The following is an 18163-nucleotide window of genomic DNA, read 5'->3' as shown; positions in this document are numbered from 1 at the left end:
AAAACCACAGACTGTAGTCCAGAAATAATGAACAGTTATTACATAATTCTTTTCAGCAGTTAAGCTATAGAAAGACTGTACTTAATTGGTTGAGTTACAGGACAGAAGTATGAGTAGGATGGGACATCATTTCCCTTCTGGTACAGCATGCAACACATGCCTATAAACACAAAGGAAGTCAATTGAAAGTTAAAACACATTGGACTTTGTTACCCCTTCTCAAAACGTTGTAACAGAAGGAAGAGATGAAATAGTTTAAACACTCATATTACAGAAAATAAATGCTCCATATGTCAAGCGTAAAGTTGTGACAAAAATGCTTAGGTTTAGGTGACTTGGTAAAAAAAATCTCTATATTGATTTATTCACAGACACTTCCCAATCCCTCTGTGAACAATGAACCTATAGTATTAATAGGACACTACCCAATGCCCTAAAGTTTTCGGGGAAAAAAAATGAACTTTTAAGTGTTTTATCTGGCTCTGCACCAAAACAAATGGAGCACAGGGAGAGTGGTTACTGTAGGGTGCTGAGACTAACTGTCAGACTTAGTGTACTGAATAGTCTTTGTTCACCTCTAAAAAGAAATGGAGGAGAGAGATATATGGGATATGTGTATGTATATATATTGTCAGTTGTTTCAGGAGGACATTAAAAACAGAAAAATACAGAAAGTAATATTATATTTTTTTTCCACTATACGTTTTCTAAGTTTAGCTTTTTTTTTTAATTTTTTATTTTGAGTTGCTGCGATACAAATTGGTGGTGGTCATATGTTTCTGAAGTCCCCACCTGTTCCAATTATTTCTGTATGGAGTTGATTGTGAAGCTGCTGTGTATACAAACACAAAGTAACATCTGTGACTTCTGCAATGGAAGAAATGAAATTTCTGCCCAGAGCCTTCTTAAAGCTGTTCTCATGTTTACTGTATTGCTGAAGTTAAAATGTCCATATTAGCACTGTAAAAGACTCTGAGTTAGAAACTGGGTAGGGGGTGTTAAATGAAGATGAATGGGATGTTATTCATTACAGTTTTATGCCTCTTCTAGCTTTTCATGATTTTTCTAGTTAAATGCAGAGATCCCACATTGAGATCTGCTGTCATTCTTCTGAAGTGGATTTTAGTCGTACACCCTGATTCTTTATAGTTTTTGTAATTTACCTTGGTGTTGTTCAGGAAGGGGGTAATATATTGCATTCAGTATATTGTAATTGTGCTTCTGTAGCAACATGCATATAATGCATTGCTGCTTCTGCTCCTTAAAATGTATGTGCTTTGTCCTCTTAAAAGGCTTGTCCATTAAGATGGTCTTAATGTTCTTCATGGGTCTGATCTGAGATAGTTTTAAAAATCTAAATAATAGAAAGTATATTCTCTCCTTGATCTGCTTTAAAGGAAGTTGTGCCTGGGATGAGAGGACAATAGATCCCGTGTCTGAATGAGTCACTTCTTTGGAGTTTCAGAAAGGTAATTTGTCTTAAAAATGATGTTGTTTAAAACTGCTTTGTTTGTTTCTTAAATGCAGTAAACCAGAGCTGCCAGCTGCATAGAAACAACCATTGTGTTAGAAAAATACTCAGGTATGCTGGAAATTATTTCTGAGAATCTTCAGACATGGGATTTACAAGTTTATGGTATGTGCATAAAGGAGACCTCAGCTGTAAAGTAAGCCAGAAACACACATCTTTTGTCTGTCTTCAAGTGTTTATTTCCTGTGTCCTTCTAACATCTGGTAATGAAATAAGTTGTTAAGATTGAAATGCAGTACCAGGGCTTAACTTTTCAGAGTGAATGTAGTTTAAATGACTTGCTGTATATGCATTGCAATGAACAGCAAGAAACATAAAAATTAAGTAACTCATTACTAGGATGGATCTGCTCCCATGATCTCTCTGCAATAAAGGATCAAGCTTAGAAGCCATCTTTTAGTAGGACAGCTTATCTCTCCCTGGGAGAAATTAACGGTGTGGGTTATCTTGAATGTGTTAGAGGTATCCAGAGCCCTGCCTTTTTGTTATTTACTGTTTTTTTTTTTCCTTATACTTAACAACATTCATTTTTCACAGGATTGCCTGCTTGAATCCTTGAATTTGGAATTTTATATCCCAGCAAGAGTACAGCTTCTGATGGGACTAATTGGAAAATAGAGATGTTGCAAAGGACATCTTAGCATTTCTAAACTATTAAAAATACTGATTCTTGAACTATCAGTTTTTACTGCCTGCTGATTTGATAAGGAAGCAACATTTTTTTTTTTTTTTTTCAATTAGCTACAGTGCTCAGGAGCATGGATGGGGTGTACTCCAGTAACCCTGGACTGAGTAAGGTATAGTACAGAGGCACCAAAGAGTAAGAAGACCAAATTTTACCTGTTAAATAAACAAAATATATCCCGTGGTGAAAGAATTAGTTCTGTGTCAGTAAAACATTGGCATATGTCAACTTTTGTGGCCTTCATTATAACATACTCTGGCAGTAAATGAGCGTTTCTTCATCGAGCATGTTCCAAGTCAATCTACAACCCAAAATATACTTCACTAGTCACCTGTTTAAAAGAAATGTATTCTGCACAGCTGTTTAGTATAGTTCCCTCTGCAGACAGCAGTGCAAGATCATCGTACATGTTTTTTCTAATTACAGTGTTAAGTTCCACCAGCAATTTAAACTGGCCTCTTCAATTTTCAATACTTATTTTTTATATTATCATTGTTCCATAACCTGTAGGGTGCAGTTAGTTTTTATTCTCTGGGTACCTTATCTCTAATCATTCCCCAGCCTGACCACTCTGCACAAACCTTTTTCAGATAACTTCCTTTGAAATGTAAAAATATAATTTATAGTAACAGCTGGGAGGCAACATAAGGTCTGTTGTTGTACAAATCACTTCAGTCATGACATGGGAAATATTTTCAAAAGAAAGATATATTAATAACTGAATGTATTTTGAAAAAAAAATTAATAAAAGTTTTAATGAGAAGTCTTTAAAGACTTACATCTGAAGTAAAGGGAGCAGTGCTTCTGGGATCTGACTTACCAGCTCATATTGAATAGAACTTATTTCATTTGCATGAAGTCTATTGTACGTTCACCATATAGTCGCCTTGTATAGATGGGAAAATCAAGAGGTAGATTCCAACCTCACTGAAAGATGAAGCACAAGGTTTCTTGTCTCCATAAACCTTGCCACTTCTTATGCATGTACATCTTTTGTAACAATGAAACAGACATCAGATGGAAGCTGCCATTTTCCTTTTACAGAAGTCTGTGCAAATGCTAAGGCCCATGGTACAGTACTTCCAAAACAGGTGGTACAAGCATGCCAGTAGGAGCATATCCCAAAGGCATTTCTGCAGCATGGAATTACTCAGTCAACCTGCTGAATGTTTCTAAATGAAACACTGAGATATGCTTTTTTGGACAGCTGTTGCCATGGATTCCTATTGCATTTTGGTTTTGTTTGTTATGTTTTTGTTTTTGTTTTTCCCATTTTGTTTCAACCATTTATCAATACAGTCTGTATCATTTGCATAGCTGACAGATTTGGAGGAGGGGGGAAACTAAATTCTTCTAATCATCTTAACATCACTTTTCTACCAAAAAAAATACCAGAGAATGACTAATTGTCACTCTGCCTTTTCTTACTTTTTCTCTCTATTAATTTCGTAGCCTCCTTTGAGAACAGTGATTTCTGTATCACTGAGTTCTAGGTTTAAATATACAGTTTCAGAATGATTCTAACTCTCATTTTTCTCAAGCTACAGTTATTTCCAGGTCTGTAGGAAGCTCTGTTTACTAAATGCAATACAATCCAGTGCAACTTACATTACTTTGTACTAAAATAAACTTTTCTCGTCAGAAGCCTCTTTATTAAAAACACTTTACTTTGAGTTGCATTTACAGATAAGTGTTGCAGCCATTTCCTGTGTAGTAATAAAAATGTACTACCACTTTTTTCATTTGATAATATTTTATCATCTACGGCAGAAGAACTACAAATCTAACCTGTTAAATTCTAAGCCATATTTTTTTCCATCTTTATACTGATATCCTTTCACCTGGAGGACACGTAATAGATTTAATTTCTTCCATTGTTTACTGAGAAAACAGAAGCATGATGCTTAAAAAACATCTTTGCCTTACAGTTAAAGGACAAAGTTCAGGGAGTTGAAGGAGTCTCTGCCTGCATGTGTGAAACTTCAGGGTAGCTATTGGTCTATTTTTACAGCTGTTGACCTTTCGCACCTCTCTAACAGACCATGCTGTGCAGGAATTAGTACATAGAAAATAACTGAACACAGTGATCAGGTAACACTAACCCCATAATTCTTCTCCAGTATTTCAAGATAATGTTTACTTTACATTTTCTTTCTACTTCTGGTAAATTAGACACAAAAGAAAAGAAATTGGTCTGATTATTCCATTTGAAAATGAGTCTTGATACCTGCTTTGTATAAAAATTTTTCTTTTCCTTGTAAATTTGCTTATTATTCTGGTTGTGTAATTTCTATTTCTAAGGAGATAAAATTTCGGCAATGATCTGAGAGTACTTCACTCGAATCTTGACGAGAACACTTGAAAATTTCAGAAAAGACACCTCTCTGAAATAATTAATTCCCAATCTTTACATGGCCCTGATGAATACTGTGAGAATGCTAGGAATGAGAAATTAGTGGTTCAGTAGCCTTCTTAGTAGAGATTTTTCTCATTAAAACAGTTCATTAAATCATTTAACAGTGGAGTTAAGGCCAAATATAGAGTCTTCAAGACACCAGAGGATATTTTCAGTTGAAATAATGATGTTTGATAAGTTAAAAGGGACTAGAAAGAAAATGAAGTGTGGAGCTATATCTTTTTTATACATGACATTGCATAGAAAGAATTGAAATTTGGGAGCAGTGTTTCAAACCAGACTGCAAATGTATCTGAAGGAAAGGAGGACAGTCCAAAAGTAGTTGTGAATGTTACAGCTTCTGTCGTGAATGCTCACTTGGAGAAGTGGATCTAGAGACAGTTCAGACCCCGAGAGGGAACTTAACAAGAAAATGGATGCACTCTAATATTAAACCCTCATCCTGCCAGATCTGATCTCTCCTTCCACTTTTGGGATGTTATTAGCCCAATTCATAGATGTAATTTTCACAGAGGGAAATAGTACAAAAATGTACGTTATCATTGTGACCTATCTAGAAAAGTTAAGCACACAGATTCCATTAAAAAGAAAGTTTTCAGTGAATCACAAGGAAAATGTTCCCTCAATCTGTCTTTCTCTTATAAAATTGAATTAAATGAATAATTTATATAGTTCAATTTTTATGTTATTCCTGCTCCATTTTATTTTAAAGTAAGAATTATTTTTTCTTAGAATATCCTTAAGAAAAGAATTTAGCTTAGAAAGGATGGAAGTTATTTACCATTTATAAAAGAGAAAGGACTGGTTTCAGTGCTTGTACTGTTATTCATGCCATAATAATTTATGTGACTTTCTAAGCTATGCAGTCTTGCAATATGGAAGCATGTCTAACCCAGGGGTGGTGGGCTGGTAGCTGAGGTTGAAACAAAATTTAAATCCTTTTCTCTTTCCATAATGCAAACTATCCATGCTTCATAAAACTTTGCTGTTTGACACTTCTCCTGATAGACGCAGCCTCCTGACGATGTGTCATGCTTCATTATGTTAGCAAGTTCTGTTCCTGAGAGCTAATCAAATGGCCAGTGGCATTTTCTCACATCTTTTTCATGTGTGCCTCGTGTAAGTTTCTCTGCTGAAGGAAGGCATTTTAATATCCCTCTAAATTCTGTAAATGATGAAGAGCATACCAAGGTCCAAAGTGTGGGATGCACCAAGAAAGGGACCTCCAATTGCTTGCACAGGTGTCCTGCTAGTGCACTTCTATTGCCTAAGGGGAACTTTTATCTACTCTGGTACCAGGCTGATTTTCAGTTATGTCACCAAACAGGAACTCCCCAACTGATCTCCACAACAGTGGCCTACAAAGAAGGAAATACAGACCAGGAGTAGTAACACAGTAGGGAAGAAAAAAAAAATAATTAGCAGAATTATGCTAGTAAGTGAGTAATAATTCATAGCTTCTCTAGGGTTATAGCCCTATTCTAAAACTAACATACATGCTACTTTGGTGCTTTGAAGGACCACAAATTCCCAATGACAAAGTAGGGGTTATGTGTGTCCATGATATTTGTGTGTGTACTTTCCTTATTCCACTCTGTATTTACAAAACATATTTTTCCCTGTATTAATGCAGGAACCAAAACCCGTATTTAATCAGACCTAAAATATCTACAAATGCCTTCAGGTGCTAATGGTCAGCCTCCGTTCTTCTGAGGATTAAGAGGTTCTTCATTCAATATGAATCAAGTCTAACCCATCCCAGAAGTCCCATCAGACTTCTGCTCTTCCTTCAGTTTTTACTAAAGGGTAAATGTGACATATTTTCAGGAGTAATGAGGTTACCATGTATTCTGGTATCACTCTTCCCACCTTCCTCTTCCTGCAGGAACTGCCAGCAGAAGTATCACTGCAGGAGGTGCTATCTGAGGGGAACCAGGCCTCTATTTAATATCTGTGGATGTTGTGTAGGACAGGAAACACTTCATTTGCACCAAAGCATACAAGAATACCAGCACATCTCAAGCTCATTGAATTTTCCTGTAAACTCAGTGAGTATGAATTTCCTTTCATCAACAAATTAATATATTCTGTTAAATCTCATCTCTTTCAGGTTTTGTTTGTTTGTGTGCTTATTTTTATTTCTAAATAGGAAGCCTTTTGTATTTATGTTCTCTGAGTATGCAAGTTAATTCCTCAGTCCAACTGGGCTAATAAGCACAACTGAGGCTTGATCAACTACTTGCTTAAACTGAGACTGAAAATCTTAAGATCATCAAGCTCAGGCCAAAACTCATGACCATAAATTCACTTGTACTTGCAGGAAGTATGACGAAGTATCTGTACTGTTGCAAACCACTCAGTCGCACATCCTTGTCCCAAGTACTGTCCAGATGGTGATTATTGCAAGGTGCCTTGAAGTTCCGTTATACATATTTTTTCTATCAGTCCCAAAAAGAGACATATAGTGTTTTCTTTATAAGGGGAACAAAATGTATCTTGCTTTGTTGTTGTTGTTCAGTTGTTTAACAACAACAACAGCTGCATGCAAAAGCACACTGAAAGACAAAGCTTTTTGTTTCTGCTTCATCATCACTGAGTTATGCGGAACAGCAGATCTCTGGCTCTAGTATATGTAAGCTACCTGCTGCTTCAGAACCAGCAGAGGGAGCACAAAACATCATTTGTTTGTTTTTGTTTAATTTCTGTGATGGTGTGATTGATTTAAAAATGATAAACACGTGTCTCAGAGGTTGCTAGAATCCACAAAATGCTATCAAGTTATATATTTTCCTAGCTGTCTATTTAGAACTATTACTGATAGTATCTCTCCTCTCAAAAATTCACACACAGCTTTCAGATACAGCTTGTTTTCTTCAGAGAATCTAAGCTATATGTGACGTGTTTGACTTCAAATTAATTGTTCAGCTGAACGTTAGATGCCGCATCTTCTGCCCACCATCCAAGGGTCCAAATAAGTAATAAAATAATCAGGAATATGTAGACTTTTCTAGTTCAAAATAGACTGCATCAGCTGATGTACTTCCAGTGCAAGTTAGCATCACAATCTTGCCAATTCATTTTTTATATCTTCTCTGTGTAATACAGCTGTGTGTGTGTTCTGCAGTTCTTGAAATATCTTCTTCCAGTTCCACTGCCTGAGGTCACAAGTGTGTAGCAGAGCTCTCTCTCCTGAAGAATGTCAAACCTAATGAAAAATGAACTTGCAAAAGAGCTGATTTTTGTATGCTTTCCTGCTTGATTCTAATGCCTGCTCTTTTTGCTTTCCCCCATTCTCACAGGTTTTATTTTCTGCTTTTGGAACTGTATCCAAAGCTTCCTCAGAATGAGTCGCTTTTAAAAATCTTCCTCATAATGAGGTCTGTCACGGAAATGAATGGAGCATTGCTAACTCCAACAATGTGGTACAGGCTGACTCCACCTTTTGATGCCTGCTCTCAGAATTAGCATTCTTGTCTAACAATGTTTTTTGCCCCTTCTCTTTCTGCTGCTGAAGCTCGTGACCTACTATATTCAAGAAATCACACTCACAAAAATAAATGAAAAGTATAAGGATTAAAGTGAAGGTTAACCTCACAAAACAGGAGAACTTTAGAGTTGGGTTGTCTTCCTTATCTCTTGGACCTCAGTATTGTAGTAGAAGCAGAAGAGTGAGTGATCTTGCATTCAGTGCCAAAGGTGAAGGCAGCTTTCTTCACAAGGGGCAATGCCTGCATGCTTTAAGAGTAACTTCAGTGAAACTACTCTTGTGGCTGAGGAAAACAGGATTGGGCCACAGCTGCATACTTTTCCACTTTACCAAGGAGGAGAGAAGAGTTCAGCATTTCTTGAACACTTTGTGCTCCTTTAAAAACCTCTGAACAATCTAACAAGGAAAGAGAAAAGATGTGAGATACCTGTTTTGAACTGGTGAATGATGGAAGAGTGTAAGCTAGAAAGCATCCCTTACAATTTGGTGAAGAGAGCATCAGTAAATAGAAGAAAAATGAGGCAGCCCTGCTGCCTGGAGTCCTAAGAACAGAACCGTTTTCCCTGGAGATTACACCTGAATTACCAATGCTAAGCAGCTCCGGAGTTGTGTCTGCCTCATACTACAGCTAATCATCTTCAAAGTTCTGGAACATTTTGCAGGACAGACTTCTTTCCAAAGGGGATACAGAGTGTAGAAGAAACAGGAGTGAACATTTCTATGATATCCTGTCTGCATTTCACATGCAGTTGTAATATTGTGAAGGAAGGAAAGAGACACAAAGAAGACAGAAGAGAAAAGAGCAAGAACACCAAGACTGCAGCTCAACATACACTGCTGAAACTTTCTATAAAATGGAAACTCAAATGACTTTTTTTTTTACTTTTAAATGACGACAACAATATTTTATTTAAACCTTTAGACACAATGTGTATAAGAATCCATGTGACAAGCTTGCTTTTAGGTTTTCAGCCAGTTTCCCATGAGTGCTAGAAAATCCTATACGTCACACCTCAACAGAGTGTCTCTTATGTGTTATACAGTATGCATGGAATCCTCTACAATCAGAATATAAATATCTGATGACTACAGAGGTTCTTTTCATTTCTTATCTTCTTCTGCTTGATACTTTTGCAAAAGCAAAAAGTCTGGAAGCATTGTGTATGGTGGATATCATCATAATTCTTCCATATGACGTTCTAATCCTGTTTTGCACTTGTGACCTTGCACTACCTTGAAAACCTCCATTACTTCACTGATTAAGCTGATGGACTGACAGTTTTCTGATTTCTATGCAAAAGATGCATAACACATTGCTTGATCACAGACACAATTGCACAGAATTATTAGCATTATGTGGTAGAAATGACGAAAGTGCAATTTATGATCACCTGGCTCCCAGCCTGTTGTACTCCCAGCAAGAGAATATTCTGGGGAAGAAAAATAGAAAGTAGAAGAAGGGAAGCTGGCGATTCCTCTTCAGTTCTGCAGAAAGCAAGCATGCAAAATTTAGCCCAGAATGATTAACATTCCTTAGGTTGTAAACCATACTGAAAACTGAAAGCTATAAAGGAAATTATTAGGCAGCCTTAATTAAAAACATCACTACCAGCTCTCCACATAATAAACACACTTGTTCTGAGTAAAAGAAAATGAAGCAATGACGAATAAAAGGAGGATTTTACAACTTACTATTGAGAAGGCCCTGCAGCCAGGGCTCAGCCCCCCAGCAAGTGGTCCCCACAAGTCCCATTTCAGCCAGTTATGGGGGATAATGATGAAGCTGCTTCATTTGGGGAGGATATTTGTAGCCACCCTAATGCACAGAGAGAGGTTGACAGCAGAGCACCTACTATCCTTACGACAGTACTTGACAAGGAAGGAGGACAAGTGGCAGAGGGGCTGGAATTGCTGCTGACCAGAGAAGAGACACGAGGCCAAGCAGGAAGGAGAGCTGAGCTGATGGCCCCTTTTGGGTGAGAGCCACATCTGACTGCAGAGGGGAGCAGGACCCCAACAAGGACCACCCGACAGGAACTGCCTTAGACAGGTTTGCGCTAGCTAAGGCAGATGTCAGGCCGAGCACTTCTGATGGTTTTTGAGGAAATGATGATGACAGCTGACAGGAGCACCGCAGTAGAGGTAATGTCCTTGGACTTCAAGAGGTCTTTTGCTGTGGTATGGCTTCAAAGGTGGGTTTTAAAGCTGGTGTTGCTGGCAGGGTTTTAGCAGTTAAAACAGCAACAGAGTGAAAGAGGCAGGTTAAAAGCTCATTTGGATTTGGCGTTGATCAACTTGGCACTGACCCTTTAAAATAAGCTTTTTAAAAATAGCCTTGCTTGCAACTGCAAGTACTGCCTGCACTTACCCAAGCAAAGAAGGCTGACTTCAGTCAGACAGATGAGCTTGAAAGCTTTTATTAATTCTTAATAAAGGAAAAATAGAGTGGATGAAAGAAGCCAGCTCAAGAACTTAGAGCAAGTAAGCCAAGAATTTCATACTTACCATCTCATATATACAAGCATCAGAATAAATTTATTTCCAATTATTTCCATGTATGAAAATCAATGGTCTTTGTCATTGTAATTAAATCTGTGCTTAAAAGTGTAATTATTTTCATTAGGAGATGCTTTGTCTGTTTGCTTCAGTAAGAGTGGCAGACAAGGAAAGTCTCAGGTTGCATGTAAGTTATAAAGGCACAATTGCATTTTTCCTCTCCTCTCCTCTATGAAAACCTGGAAAGATGCACATTAGGCAGCCTCTCTAGGTAAGCTGCTGCACTACCTGCTAAGCTTTGATCACAGAATCACAGAATCGTCTAGGTTGGAAGAGACCTCCAAGATCACCGAGTCCAACCTCTGATGTAACACTAACAAGTCCTCCACTAAACCATATCACTAAGTTCAACATCTAAACGTCTCTTAAAGAGCTCCAGGGACGGTGACTCAACCACTTCCCTGGGCAGCCCATTCCAATGCCTAACAACCCTTTCAGTAAAGAAGTTGCTGATGATGTTGCCTTTTTTTTTTTTTTTTTTAAATTCTAAACGGGAGAAAGCTGTTTAAACAAAAAAATCCTCTTTTATTGTTTCCTAGTTCAGGAGATAGTTTAGGCTAGATTATCAGCACTAAGTACAATTTGCTGACATTTTTTCATTTAATGTTGTTTAAACTTTTTTTTGTACTTTATTATTATGGTGCTTTGCCTTGGGGCTATTTGAGCTGAAAAACAAGACTTTAGTGATAAAATACAGAAACAAAGACAGGCTACTCTTGTCAGTGTCAGAAAATAAATAACATTAATCTGTCTTCATTACTGCCATGTGTGGTGTAATACAAGAGTCCACCAGGTAGGAAGAGGTATAATATTTATAACCACTCTACAAGTGCTAAGAATTATGCTGAAACTTAAACTGCAAAATTCTCTTTGATCAGCAAAGTGACAGTCATTTTGTCTTCAGAAGCTTTTTGACATTTTTACGTTAAGATTCTGAGAGAGTGCAGAATTGTGTGACCTGACCTGTCATCACCAGTTCCCAATGGAAGGTGCCTCATCGCCATTTGTGTCTTGAAAACTCTGCCTTGATTGTATACTGCAGTTGGATGTTCATTCCAGCTGGAGTTGAATATCTTTTCTGCTTTATTATTTAAAACTATGAAGTTTTCATTAGTACGTAGTTACATTTTAGAGTGCTTTAGAATATGTCATATCCTTAAAGGCTTTCAGCAAATGGATGGATGTTGTTTTTTTTTCTCTGAAAATGAGTTATCCAAGAAATCTGTGCTAAATGTTTTTGAGAGTAAAGGTTGAGCACACACAGCTAGATTACATGGCAGTGTAAATCAGAAATGTGCAATTCACTTCCGTGATTTACATTATCTGAAGATCTGGACTATTAATTATTGGAAGTCTACCTTTTTAAAAGCAATTTTTTAGTCACTTTGACATCTAACCATCTGGCTTCAGTTTCCCTTGGTATGTACTTTCAGGCATGAATACTATGAAGCTTTGTTTAAATATGCAGATTACCTAGGCAGTGTGTAGGAGATGGTGAAAGATGCGGCTTTGATTGCACGGTTTATTTCTTTGCAAAGTTGTCTGGGTTAGACTTCACATATCACTCAGTAATGGAATTGGAGAGCTAAGTACCCATTTTTCTTAGGTTTCTATGACTTTTTATCTGAGCCTGTACGGGGGGTCACTTCTCATTCCCTGAGTGTGCTCACAGACAGTGGCTCTGGCTCTGCTGGGGCTGTCCTTCCCAGCCTGAAGGGTTAGCCCTTTGGCTGCCACTGCTCCACCTGACAAGCAGGCTGAATCAGTATCCTCACCTTGCAGAGGTGATCATCCAGAGCTTTACCACCAAGGCAAATAGGCAGAAGCTGTAGACTGGGCTGTGAACCCACAGAGATTTAGGCAACATCTAACATGTTGCTGGCCCGGAAGACCAGAGTTTCCCTGTTCTAGATTTATAACACGCTCTTTTGCATGGCTCCTACACAGGGACCATAATTTTCTTTACCATCAGAGAACAGTCTCACCTATAAGGTAAGATCAAGTATTTGAACATGAAGTTCTGTTCCCCCGAGGGAACTGATTTTACCCAACACAATATATTGTGAGGCAGCAGAGTTATTGACTGCAGTCCTGTGGCTGCAGAGGCACAGTGGAAGTCTCTGTAAAATCAACTTTAATTGTCTTCCTGTTTCATCATTATTCAGTGCTCAAGCGTGGCTTTAGAAGGTGGTGTAGGATACAGAGGAACCAAGAAAATCTTTGGACCAGTCCACTTCTTTCTCCTGTAGTCCTTCTGTTGAGCTTTCCCCATTCACTGTATGTCCAGACAACTTATGGTCCTGGATAGCAGTATGAGCACCTTTACAGTCCCAAGCCATTGCCTCCCTCTGCCTCCTCTCACCCCTAAAGAAAGAGCGTGCTCCTGTCATCTGATGTCCTTGGTAGGAGAAAATTCCTTAGTTTCTCTCTGCTACCCCAGCTGCAAGGCTACCACACATTTGCTGATAAAGCCTGAAGGTAACTCAAGGAGGTGAGGGCTGTTTTGTATACACTGCCAGTAAAAATAAATAAATAAATAAATAAAAATCACCTGAAAAGTTTTTTTTGATGAACTCCAGTTAGATTTGTGGCATCTCAGTTAGATCTAACTATTTCATTAAAGGTAATGGTATGAAAATGGTTAATTTTAAGCTCTTTAAGACTTCTCTTGGAAAACATATTTCCTATTGTCACTGTGATTTTTCACTTTTTCACTCAGTTAAAGCACCTTCTGACTTTAAGCATCTTAGACTCTTATATGTGCTATTAATTTAGCAAAAGAGATGTATGTTTGTATGAAGAACAATAGCTTAGATCCTGTAAAGATCCTCTTCACCCCAAAACTTCTGGTAGTGTTGAGAATTCTCCAGTCGACATGTGTGGCTGAATTTCACAGCTCAGTATATGCATCTAACAAAACCCATCATCAGCCAATTGGAAGTCTGATTTTCAAGGACCATTGAACACTGAGCGTTCCCAGTGAGCTGCAATTACAGAAACAATTGTGCTAAATAACTTTGGACTGATGGTTTGTGAACATCAGCCCTCCCAACTTCCCTTCTCTTATTTCATCTAGAGTCTGACAGTGTACAGGGTTACAGCAGGAATTTTTCAGGGAGCACCACGAGATTCAGAAATTCTGACATTTCTTCAGCTGCCTGTAAATTATGCCTGTGTTTTATGACTCCTTAAGGTGAATGGCTGTGTATTTGCAGTTATATTTGGTGTTAGGAAGAAAAACGGCAGGGTATGTTCTACTGAAGATGAAATATCTACAACTTCCTAATATAATTCCAGTTCCACTTTCAATCTTAGTAGTGTAAATCAGAGGAAAGCTATATGTCTTGTTCTTCTCTTTCCACAATGCCGAACATATTGTCAAACATATGAGGCAGTTTACTTAAATAATAGATTATATCAGAAAATCCACCTTTGTTTCTTAACCTTGTAAACTGATCATTTTTGTGTTTTTATTTAGCACGTTGGAATGAGTTAATATGTATTATGGTGAGACTGAAGGTTTCAAAGCTCCTTAAGATTCCTAAAAAGTACAAAAACAAAGTAAGGTTTTTGGCCTGAGATTTGTAAATTGATACTTGATTCCAATGTGCATGGGTTGTGAATTCATGTGTCATGCTGACCAGCAAAGTCAAATGAAGTACTGGAGGTGATGGCTTAGCATTATCAGGAGTCAACAGTCTGCCTCTATGCGTTTTACAACTTCTTGCTTCTGCCTCTGCTAGCTCTCCAGACTGACTGCCACACACTGATCATGACATAAATTTTTCGTATACAATGATACTTTTCAAATGCATGCAAAAATGTTTATTGGTCTCACTTAAATTCATGAATGAGCCTATACATGGTACAGCATGTCTGTCCTTGCTTGGCTGTATGTAAGTGAGAATGAAAGTCTGTGCAGTTGAGCTAGACACTCAGTCATCTTGCCACTCTTCTTACTGCAAACTAATCTCAGGTTGACCGCCAAAGCAAAAATGCAATGCAAACATTGCACAACTTCTGTAGAGATACAAATGATCTGTCAGATCTGCAAACTCACCTGCAGTGAGCACAGATTATACTTAAAATGTTTTATCTGCAATATGAATATTAAATGTAATAATTAAAAGCAACCTTGAACCAGTACTTTTCCGATCCTATTAAAACACGGGTGGAAATGCAGAATATGTTGTATAAACCACACCTCCAAAAGGCAATACCTAAATGGTGATGCGTTGTGACAAGATAGTTAACGAAGTGGAAGGATGAACATCTGTCTCCTGCATATGGGTTGGCAGGTACAGTGAAGATTTGAAGTACATGAAGCTTTACAGAGAAACCTGCAGCATACTGTCTCTCCCCAGTCTTACTTCTAAATCTGGACTTCTTCCATTGTTATTCTAAAAGGATGAACTGCCAGAATTAGAAGCTTGACTGACTGAGAAGTAAAAGGTAGTTTCTTACATGCCTGTCTGGCAGAATAAGGTATTTATATTCTGATCACAGAATGGAAATGAGTATAATTTAAAGTTAAGATGTCTAGAAGTAAGGATGGGAAGGCCCATTGGGAAAAGAGTGAAGGAATGTGGAAACGGAAGCTGTCATTCTAATAAGAAACAGTTAATATTACATTTGGATGTATTGTACATTCAATTATTAGAAGACCTAAAATCAGTATGTGATACTATGAGGTGTCATATGTTATTAGTTTTGTTTTATTATTCTGCTTCTGATATTACAGAAGTAAATGTTTATTAAAAAACAATAATTACATAGAGAGAGAGAGGTTCTAAGAAATTGCTTTCAAATTTGCCTGGAGTGAAAGCCAAAGACTTCACTAGAAAACCAAAAAGAACATCTTTCTGCCTTTCTGAATTTTTAACATTAATTGTGATGTTAATTCTGCTTTCATATATGTGGATATGGTAGAAGCAGGCACCAGGGGAGTCAACGTCTACATTTAAAATAACGTGTAAGACTCATGAGCCCTCTGAGAGAAGAGATGGTAAACTTAATAAAATTTTAATTTACTTTGGGCTGAATTTTTGTACTCATGGTTGAAAGTTATTGCACCTGTAGAAAAACTCACATGAGAAAGATTTTTAATTAGGGACATTCTAAATTCAGAACAAGTAACTTCAGTAGTGTCCACAAGGTAGTAAGGGTTTTGACAATAGCTAATAACTTTGTGCCACTTCAAAGGCACAGTGACACTTCTGCTGTCCCTTTATCTAAAATTTCTCAGAGGTAACATGAGGCAGGTGAGGAGAATTTCTTAGCAACGTGAACACAAGAAAATTCTTTCTGGCAATAATGTATTCAGCACTTTTGCTTTAGTTCTTCCTTACTTCATCACTTGAGGCTACAACCTGAAGATGAGGCTGGGGAAAAACTTTCAAATTATGTTCACTATACATATGTTTTAAAAGTTTATTGCCCTTAAAGTAAAGGGATGAGAGAAGTTGAGTGATTGGGATAAAGGACCTAAGACTTTTCCAAATATAAGTAGCTTAGGCTAGGAAATGTGACAACCATTCAAAGCCTCACTTTTCTCTCCCCACACATAGAATTTTTGTTGCATATGGCCAAACACAGCCACACATGACTGAGCACAGGATTTCCACTGCAATGTTACAAGTCAAGTCAGGGAGGATGCAACTTATTTGGTGAAACCACTGGAATATTTCCAGAGTAGGATTATCCCAGCAATCTGATTCTGAGCAATAATAGATGCCAGTGAAGAACAATGGCAGTTTAAGCAGTACAAACCTATTTGTTTTCAAGTGGGTGATAGACAGTTTTTTGTTGTTGCTTTTTTGACAGTAGAAGAGCACAGGAATATGGACCACGTAGCTGCTGGTTGCTGTGGTAACCATCAAATCATATTCTCCAAACCCTTTCTATTTAATTATATACATCACTGACGATCAAGTGGAGTAAATTTCAGTTTTTCTTTAAAACTCCAGAGTGCAAAGGGAAAAGAGGCAAGTTCATTTCAATTTTAATATTTCTCTTTGTCACTGATGTTCTTGGGAAGAGTATTTTGTCCTTTTTTACAGACATTTTTGCTGATTTTCCATCTGGTTTTATTGATATAGTGAATTATTGTATTGGGCTGTAGTGCCACACAGTTAAGGGGTTAGACGTTTATCATTGTTTCCGCTGTATGTTGTTTCCTTTATAACCTAATTCTCCATACTTCTTGATATACATTATTTGTTCCCAACCTGTGAGCTATTGGGATTGCATTTCACCTTTGGAAACACCTGCATCATGCTGAAATTCTTGTCTGCTTGAAGACTGCCTGAAAAACATGAACAGTATACAGAGACCATTGTATATTGCCATTGAAAAAAAAGACAAGATACCAAAATCAAAACTCAGTTTGTACATTGAATCAAATATACTTTTATGAACTGCTGGCATATGCCAGGGTTATTTAGGTGTATAATGATGTGACTGTGCATCAATAGATCTCACATCAATCTGTACCTAGATCATTCAGATAACTTTTTTGTTCCTAAGATTTATTTATAAATTAATATGTATTATTTATAATACATAATATATAATAATTTACAATATATTATAATATATAACAGTACGATATATTTATGTAAATATTTATAACTTATATATAAAATTGCATTAATTATAGTTAACTTTGCTATCCAGGAAAAAATATATATATATATATAATTATCATAATATAGATTATAAACAAAAGATGCAGAGTAGTGAGAAGTAATCTCTATGCAGGTATTATACATTCATGTTCAATTGATATCATTCTTTCTTCGTTATTCTAATACTATATTGCCAAACCTTACCAAAATGAGCCTTTTCATATATATTAAAAAAAAAAAAAATCCAGGTCACATACAGGTTTGTTATATGCAGTTAAACTGCATATGTTGTTGGAATTATTCCAGGCAAGAGGTCACATGCTACTAATTATGTTTATTAGCTAAAGGAGTATTATTATTATTGCAATCAAAATTGCACATTGTAAATCATTATTACTATTCTGGAAATTAAGTAATAGAATTGAGAGATGTATTAAGACAGATTAAAGGCAATCTCTCTGAAATTGATATACAGCAGACACCTTTGGTCAGGTAATAAATAAACACTGTTTGAGTTTAACAGTTACCTGAAATGGAATAATATTTTTTAAGTCTAATTCATAGTATTCCTTGTATTGGATGAAGTAATTTGATATCAATATGATTGAAAATATATTTCAGATCAGGAGTTTTAAAACTGGAAAGTAGGTGATATAACAAGAAAAATTAATCAAAAGTAGTGCCAATGAGTTTATTGTGGCCAGAAATTAGGCTAATACTTTGACTGACTGTAAAAAATTATATAGAGAAATAGTTAGTGCTTTGAAGTGCATGCTTATGCTATTTGATAACCATTTTTAATGTTAGGAGTACTGAAAAATTAAAATGACTATCATTATTTTGGGTGTTAGGCACCAACCTT

The 18163-nt window shown here is 36.9% G+C and overlaps 1 protein-coding gene across 6 annotated transcripts in view; it reads left to right on the top strand.

Moving 5' to 3' along the window:
• LOC308193475 (uncharacterized protein) overlaps positions 1–18163 on the top strand; it is a 106515-nt gene that overhangs the window by 5241 nt on the left and 83111 nt on the right. For 3 of the 6 annotated variants that reach the window (XM_080588235.1, XM_080588236.1, XM_080588237.1), the window contains exon 1: positions 16535–16659. The gene's annotated coding sequence lies outside the window, so the exon portion shown is untranslated. Of the gene's footprint in view, positions 1–1397; positions 6439–6517; positions 6681–7931; positions 16660–18163 lie in introns of those variants that run through there. The other 3 variants (XR_013949664.1, XR_013949665.1, XM_080588234.1) reach the window with 2 other exon arrangements.

This window comes from Anser brachyrhynchus, assembly GCF_964034855.1.
Source record: "Anser brachyrhynchus genome assembly, chromosome: 1".
NCBI lineage: Eukaryota > Metazoa > Chordata > Aves > Anseriformes > Anatidae > Anser > Anser brachyrhynchus.
Note: the sequence above shows the minus strand (reverse complement) of the source record. Positions and strands in the feature narration are given on the sequence as shown.